At 32.0% G+C, this 7,823-nt stretch overlaps 1 long non-coding RNA gene across 1 annotated transcript; it reads right to left on the bottom strand.

Moving 5' to 3' along the window:
* Positions 1–3,456: 3,456 nt before the first annotated feature.
* Positions 3,457–7,004, bottom strand: LOC138337166 (uncharacterized). The gene is made up of 2 exons (XR_011210650.1): positions 6,176–7,004; positions 3,457–4,030 (listed from the first exon to the last, which is right to left on the bottom strand). It is a non-coding gene; the product is annotated as an uncharacterized lncRNA (long non-coding RNA).
* Between the last annotated feature and the right edge of the window lie 819 nt (positions 7,005–7,823).

Genomic DNA, 7,823 nt, shown 5'->3' on the forward strand with positions numbered 1-7,823 from the left:
GGAATTTGATAAGCAGAAGGGTGAGCATTTTGGTAAGTGAGAGGAGGGGTATTTTAATAGTCGACTCGTATGTAAGAAGCCTTGTATGGGTTTTACGAAGGTCGAGAATGACCTTGGTGCAATGATTCTCTTCTCAGGGTATTCTTTCCTTCATATGAAAAAACTAACACGTCTTCTCTTTTCTTTTTCAACAAGCCCGAGGATCTGGGCGAAGCAGCAACACATGTAATCTTCCAGGGTTTCAATCAATCCTCGATAATCTCACTTACCTTGACTATCTTGGAAAATTTTTCTCCAATGAGAAGCATGATTCTGTCATAGTATTATGGTTCTTGAACGCACACAAATATTTCAACAATTTCTATCTCACATATGGGAGGCCAAACTATGGATGCCTCCTTTCTCCATCTGTACGAAAACTCTCTGTAGCTTTTGTTGGATCTCTCTCTTATCTTTTTTATGGAATAACAATTAGGGATAATCTCTATGTTGTAAGAAAATCGCCTCAATGAAGTCCTTAGCCAAGGCCTTCCAGCTAGGCCACTCTCTATTTTCTGGGAATGGAGATTAAGAAAACTCATAATGAAGTTTTTGTTTGTCAAAATAAATATATGAAGGAGATTCTAAAAAGATTTATAATGGAAGGATGGAAGAGTGTGAGTACTTCAATGAAATCAAAGAAAAGATGAAAAAGGATTATGGAGCAGAACTAGTTGATGAAGGTGTATATTGAAGCTTAATTGGATGTTTGATATATTTCACAACAACAAGGCCTAACATCTTGTTTATTGTGAGTGTTTTATCCAGGTTTTAAAATTGTGCAAGTGAGTTGCACATGATGGTCGCCAAAAGAGTAGTTAGGTATCTTAAGAGAACTCTAACGTATGTAATCAGATTTAGCAAAATTTAGAATTTTTTAAGAGAACTCTAACCTATGGAATCAGATTTACCAAAATTTAGAATTTCAAACTCAATGGATATTTTGATAGTGATTGGGGCGGGTCAACTGGTGATATGAAAAGCACGTCTGGTTATTGTTCCCATTTTGGATCAGGGTGTTTCTCATGGTGCTCAAAGAAACAGGAAATAGTAGCACAATCAACAGCTGAAGAAGAATTCACGCAGCAACAACCAGTGTTAATCAAGCACTATGGCAGGAAAATTTTAATTGATTTGCAGCTAGAGCAAGTAGAGAGCACTGAGATCTTTGTAGATAATCAAGCTGCTATAGCCATACCCAAAGATCCCATGTTTCGGGAAGGACCACTCACTTTAACAACAAGTGTTATTTCTGGAGGGAAGTGCAGAAAAATAATGAAGTGGTTTTTCTCTATTGCAAATCAGAGAATCAAGTGGCAGTCATTTTTACTAAGTCATTTCATGTTAGTAGATTTGAATTTCTTAGAGAAAATTTGGGAAGTTGCAGCTCCTAATTCAGGAGGAGTGTTGTTACGTGTCACATGATCTTCTTTGAATGGGTTAGACACTTCAACTGCTTATTAGAAGATTAGTTTTCTTTTAGACATTATCTTATTAACTAGTTATAGTTGTTCCTATTTTATAGGCATGTTAGTAGTATTTTAGGAATCCATGACTCCATGTTTTCTGTTAGTGGAACTGCCCCTGTACTTGTTTAATCAGGATGAAGTTCAATAAAATTTCATCATTTTTCAGATTTTAATTCATGTTGTTGTTTCAGTTAATTAATAATAGTATGAAATGAATGTGCCAATTCAAGATTATCTTCCAATTAGGTGTATGAATTGAGTTCACTATAATTGGATGTATTATTTACTATATTTAAAATATCACGATATTTTTTTTAGGATATTTTGATGGCATTCACAAAAATATTGTTGAGCTAAAAATTAAAGTAAGCGAGTTACTTAATATCTCAGAGTAAATGTTAGATCTTTTTATCAAGAAAAACATTCACTTGACAAAATATTTCTTTTTCTCTTGAAGTGAAGAACCTGTGAGACTTACTCCCAAATATGCTATCTGCATCAACTGGTACATTAATCTAGAAACCACTTTTCAGGTCAAAATAAAGGACAGATCTTCCAAAAAATTGAATAAAAATGACGAAGAAAACTTGAAGACAAAAAGTATACTTAATTGTATTGTATATGTATTTTAGTACGCAGATAATATTGGTCAGTGTCTTGATTAATATATTATTATGTTGTATTATAAAAACCAAAGAAAAAGATCAAAACAGTTCCAAGTTTTCAACTATTCTGAACTTTATCATAGATCTACAACAGGATATGATAACAATTATAAGTGTTGGGACCATAATAAAGATCTTGGAGGATGATGTTAAACTTTCCTGTAATAACGAACTAAGCTATTATTAATTGATATTTATAAAATAAGTAGAGAAAAATAGTCAACATCAACATATAGACTAACTGTAAACAGTGTCAATTTTCAATAAGTGCCAAAGCATTTACCTTCTTTTTCAAGCTAGTAAAAAAATGCAAACATCATGATGACAATATTTGCATTTTGAGCTTGTGAAAGCATTGAGTAGCTAGCAATTTGAGGACAGTATTAAGAGTATTCATTTGTCAGAACATGGTGCTATGCATTATGGTTTTCCTATGAAGGATTAAGATACTCTTTGCTCAGCTCCTAGAAATGGAAATAAGTTTTTATGTCAACAAAAATCTAGTGATAATTATGATAATCAAACGTATGCGGGAGAACCACCCATTTGGCTTTGGAAAGACCTCTTTCAAATTATGATGATCCATTTCATATTTTGTAATATATTTACATTATCGATAATTACAAGAAAAATAACTTTTAGCAACAATGAACATGTACATTAACAACGAGAGCTAAAGCCTTTATCAGCATTAGTTAATTGTTATTGGATCCTATATCTCAATAGTCTTTAGGGATATTGACAAAGAATGTAAAAACATATTTAGCAAAGATTAAGCTATTTTCATTAATTAATTGCTAGTAAATATCATTTTTGATTAAGTGTATTATCAAAACATTTACAAAAAATGTGAACTTGATGATGACAATATTTTACATATTGGGCTTGTAAAGAATTGAGTGGCCTCACCAATAAAAACAAAGAATTTGGTATCACATTGTTTAAGTTGTAACTGATGTAATCCACTCGTTCCACTTATAAGCGTCATTGGTTATATAGTTTACTGGTAAAAGATGATATTAGTACTATCTTTAGTGTACCAGTATAATCCACTACTAATTCCTTACATTTCCATAGTCAATTTTTTAGGGAAAAATATAAATACAATTAGTGGTGTGGAAAAATTTTCAATTACAAAGATAATGATGTCTTCGTAAATAAACTGGTTCATTACTATAGCCCATGAACAATACAATTATAGTGATTTTATTTGCATTACATTAAAATATAAATACCTACAAAGAAAACTTAAAATTAAACAAAAATCAGAGAAGAGACAAATAGACAACACGAAGGAACTCTGTTTGATAAGAATTTTCAACAGAAGTTAAGTTCAACTGATATTTACTTAGAATCAATGGACCATTCTTTTATTTATCATACATGTTATGCACAAACAGAATCAGACCTCTACACTTGAAAGCAAATAGCAAATCATAGCATAAGAAATATTTATGTGAGTTTTGATGACTACAACCTCAGTGTGAATCTTAATGTCCTGCAAGTTAAGTGGAAGAACAAAGGAACTCTGTTTGATGCAGCACAACCACTGAATTAAGCACAAAAACATACACATCTTCTTTTGTACAATGGAAAAACATAGACACATGCATATACATGCTCTGTCATACACACACAAATGACACAATCCTATTAGAATGGAATCATGGGAGTTATTGCACCCTAATTAAAAGCTATGTGAAACAAACAAATAAATGTTTGATATTGGATGATACCTTATTAATATTCAGCTATTAAATTTGCATTACTTTGACTTTGATGTTCCTTCATCAATTTCTCCTTCTCTTACCTTTTTCAGTCTCATGAAGAACATCTAGGCATGCCAGACACACATACCTCCAAGGAAATAATAAATAGCAAACTCAAGTTATGTTCCCGATTAAATTGATAACTAGTGTTAAGAGGATAATAAGAAAAGAAAATAGTTTTATGGATCAGGTTTAATCCCTCGATATGAGGGTACCATAAGGATCGAAAGTTCTCTGTGAAACAGAGTATACTACTCTTAAATCCATAAACTATATAGCAAAAAAATCACCATCTAACAAACCTGAAGCTTTGAAATAAGACTCAAGATGTTTGATCAAAGAGTGATTTCTTTCAAAAGATTGACCACACATTTGTGTTTCAAATAGTTTTACCTAAAATCCCAAGAAAATCCAATTCTTGTCTTAAGGGATCTTTTATCACATACAAAAATGGGGAAAAACAAATTCAATCTTCAAATAATATCACCCATATGCCATATTAAACAAAGTTTCATGGTAGTGATATTCATGATAAGAAAAGTCACAAAAGTAAAGAGGTAAGAACCAAATGAAAATCAAACAAAACTAAAATTTAAAATATAAGTTTAAACTAATATCTTACACCACAATCAAAGCAAAAATTATATTTATAAGTGTTAATATGATAGCTATGTCTATAGAGTGTGAAACAGGAATATTCACAAAAAAAATTGGCCTTAAAGAAAGTTCAGAGTGATAACTCAGAACAAAAGAAAACCCAAAATAATTCAACAACAATACCAAAGTAGAATAGCAAATAGAAACAAATGAAACAACTGTATAAACCAGAGATTAAAGAGAGCAACAAAACTTGTGAGGGAAGAAGTGAAAAAAATCGAGAGCAGCTTATGATTTGATGGAAGAAAAAATAGATTAAGTGGAAATAGTGATGAAAATTATTTTTTTCCCTTCATCTTTCTTCTAGACCAGAATGGTGAGATACCAGATAACTATTATTCAAGAAGTCTGTATAGTTCTACATGTAATGACATTGGAAGTAACGGATACCTAATCGAAGCTTGATTAACATTTCCAACGATCATAATTCCTCATATAAACAAGGCTTCTTTGTTTTTAATGCTACCTACGCTTCGATTAGCTTATTAAATAGCACAAATAATATTGCATAATGGTTATTGGACTCTCATGTAAGCCCTTTTCATATCCCCGAAAAATATAAGGATAGCCACCCCATCTCAAAATTTAAGAAATGAATGGAAGAAAGAAGCAAAGTCCTCTCCCTACTAATAAATAGTAATGTTTTGGACAATATGGTTACCAATGACTTGCTTCTTTAGGAGAAAAGAGAAAGTTGTTGCGTAGCAGCTCAGGTGGAGAAAAGAGTTGAGGTAGAAACTTCACCTACATTCCCGGGAGTGAGGAAAAGTCCTCACAGAGACAATCACGAATTAGAAGAACAATGAAGTAGCTCGAAAACTGCGATTTATATAGAATCCACAATTCACTCAGAAGACTTCGATGTAATTTTGTTGCATAGCATGGGCAATGGGACGAAGCATTAATAGCTTATCATGAGAGCTTGAAGAATGCTACAATGAAAACCGCGGTGTAGAAGGGAAAATCAAGGTAATTAACTGTAGGAAAGGGTGCCGCAGGAAGAAACATTATTGTAAAAGGAAGATGTAGATTTAACGTCCCTAAAATAATTTGTGCACAAGTTATTAGTGTCTATGTTTACCACCCAAAAGAACACTCAAATCGGGTATTTACATATATGTGGGTGTGGAATCCAAAAGACATGAGTGTCTAGACATAAAAGTATACGAACTTAGGCATTTCATATTGATTGAGCACATTTAATTGCAATTTAACACCTACATATACTCATACAAGTACACTTTCACGACTCTGAAGTAACAATTGGAGCTTGATCAATTGAATCTTTCCTATAGTGCAATTCTTTATAATTAGTCCTGTGAGAATATAAAACTAAATAAAATATTCCCAAAAAAGATATATTGAAATATTTTATCTTTAAAATCAAACATTTTAATATTCTACATAGGGTTTCAGACCCACAAACAAAAATGGAATAACAAAACATGAAAAAGCCTATGTTATAAGTGTGGGTACATTATCAACTGTTGAGCAACCTAGTTGTGCAAATTGGCAGTACATATTTATATCCAATTTGAGCACAAAGGGGATAAAAAGCTTTGAGAAAGATACATACCTAGTTTCAGCCTGATGAAGATTTGTGAAAAAAAATTCAAGAAAGGTGATACTTGAGATTGAGAATTATGAAGAGAATTTGAAGAATGGTATGAATGCGGAGATGTTTCGTTTAAAACTTTTTTTGAGTGCTGGAGAAGAATATAGATGATTCTAGAAATTTGATATGACATGTAGTTTAATTACCACAATAGCCTTGGTCGATATCATTCTTCATGCTTCTATGAATTATGTTGAATCTACTAATCAATAATAGAACGCACCAACTACAGTAATCAGTAACTTGAGAAAACAATGCATTTGTCAACAAAATGTTTAGGCTAAAATGGGGAAAAAATGGTTACACACCCTCACAAGGTAGTCTAAAAATTTATGCGCAAGATCATTCCTTAAACTTGCCACAGCTAGAAACTTGGACTAACAAGGGAAGTTCTAAGATTTCATAAACATGCTTCCAACTAAAATTTCACCACATATGACACTTCAACCAAAATCATTTAACACATGCCGAAAAGATAAAATAAACGTTGCAAATATTACAAGACATAAAGATGATGTTTTGTTTTTACAGTTCTCTAAGAATGGGAAGTACTTCCATGATTATTTTTTGCTATAATATGAAAGTAAATGTTCGATGGAACATTTTTCTTGTCACAACGAACTTGTGTCCTTTATATGACGGGGCCTTGATTACAATCAACTTCTCACTTATTGAATAGAGGATGTTATTCCATTGTGGGAAATGAAAACTTGTGAATTTATAAATACATATGCATAGGTAAGTCTTGAGAACTAACAAATTCTCCTTGGAACCTAAGAAATGTCTATAAATATATCTATACATTCACAAGAGCTTACATCCCATAGTCAAACAACCTTATCTACTCGACAAGTGAGAAGTTGGTTGTCCTCAAGGCCTATTATTATTAATGACACAGGTTTTTTATGCTTCAAGCATTACCTCCCATATAATAATCAAACAATCAAAAAATTATGAGGCTCAGTAATATCCATTATGAGAGAACTACAAAACCCGAACATAATCTTTGCGATCTTATAATGTTTGCAAAGTTTGAGATGGAACCTCATAAATAAGTTGTGAAATAAATAAAACTTCAGTTTCTGTTCAATGACTTATTCGACAAGATAGATCAATCTTTCTTAAGAAGTCATGATTGTAAAGGGGACACAGTTTTTGCGATAAATGTAATAGTTTTGTCGTATCGATTTTATTTTTATTATATTGGACACCCAAAACAAAACATGTTGTGAGGTAGGGAAATTACGTGAGGATTTATGCATACTATAATTCTGGTGAAAGATCCGCCAATGACGTGACAACTCTTTATCGAGTTCTGAAAAAGAGAAGATTACCACCTAATGAATTAAATGTGCATTTAATTTAAAGAATTTATGAAATAATAGTCCAGATAAGGATTTGAATTAACTAGAAAGGATGTGTTAGACACCTTTCAAGGTCAAAAATGACGGTACCAGTTGAATCTTTAGAATTATGTACGGGAAATTTGTGTTCAAAAATGTCATTAATTAAAAAATGATATCGTAAAATATTAATAACGGAATAATTTAGTGTAAGAAAAGACTAAGGGGGTGTCAGGATGAACTCTTTAAGTTACTGAAAAGTCAAA

Source organism: Solanum lycopersicum, chromosome 7 (assembly GCF_036512215.1).
Source record: "Solanum lycopersicum chromosome 7, SLM_r2.1".
Classification (NCBI taxonomy): domain Eukaryota; kingdom Viridiplantae; phylum Streptophyta; class Magnoliopsida; order Solanales; family Solanaceae; genus Solanum; species Solanum lycopersicum.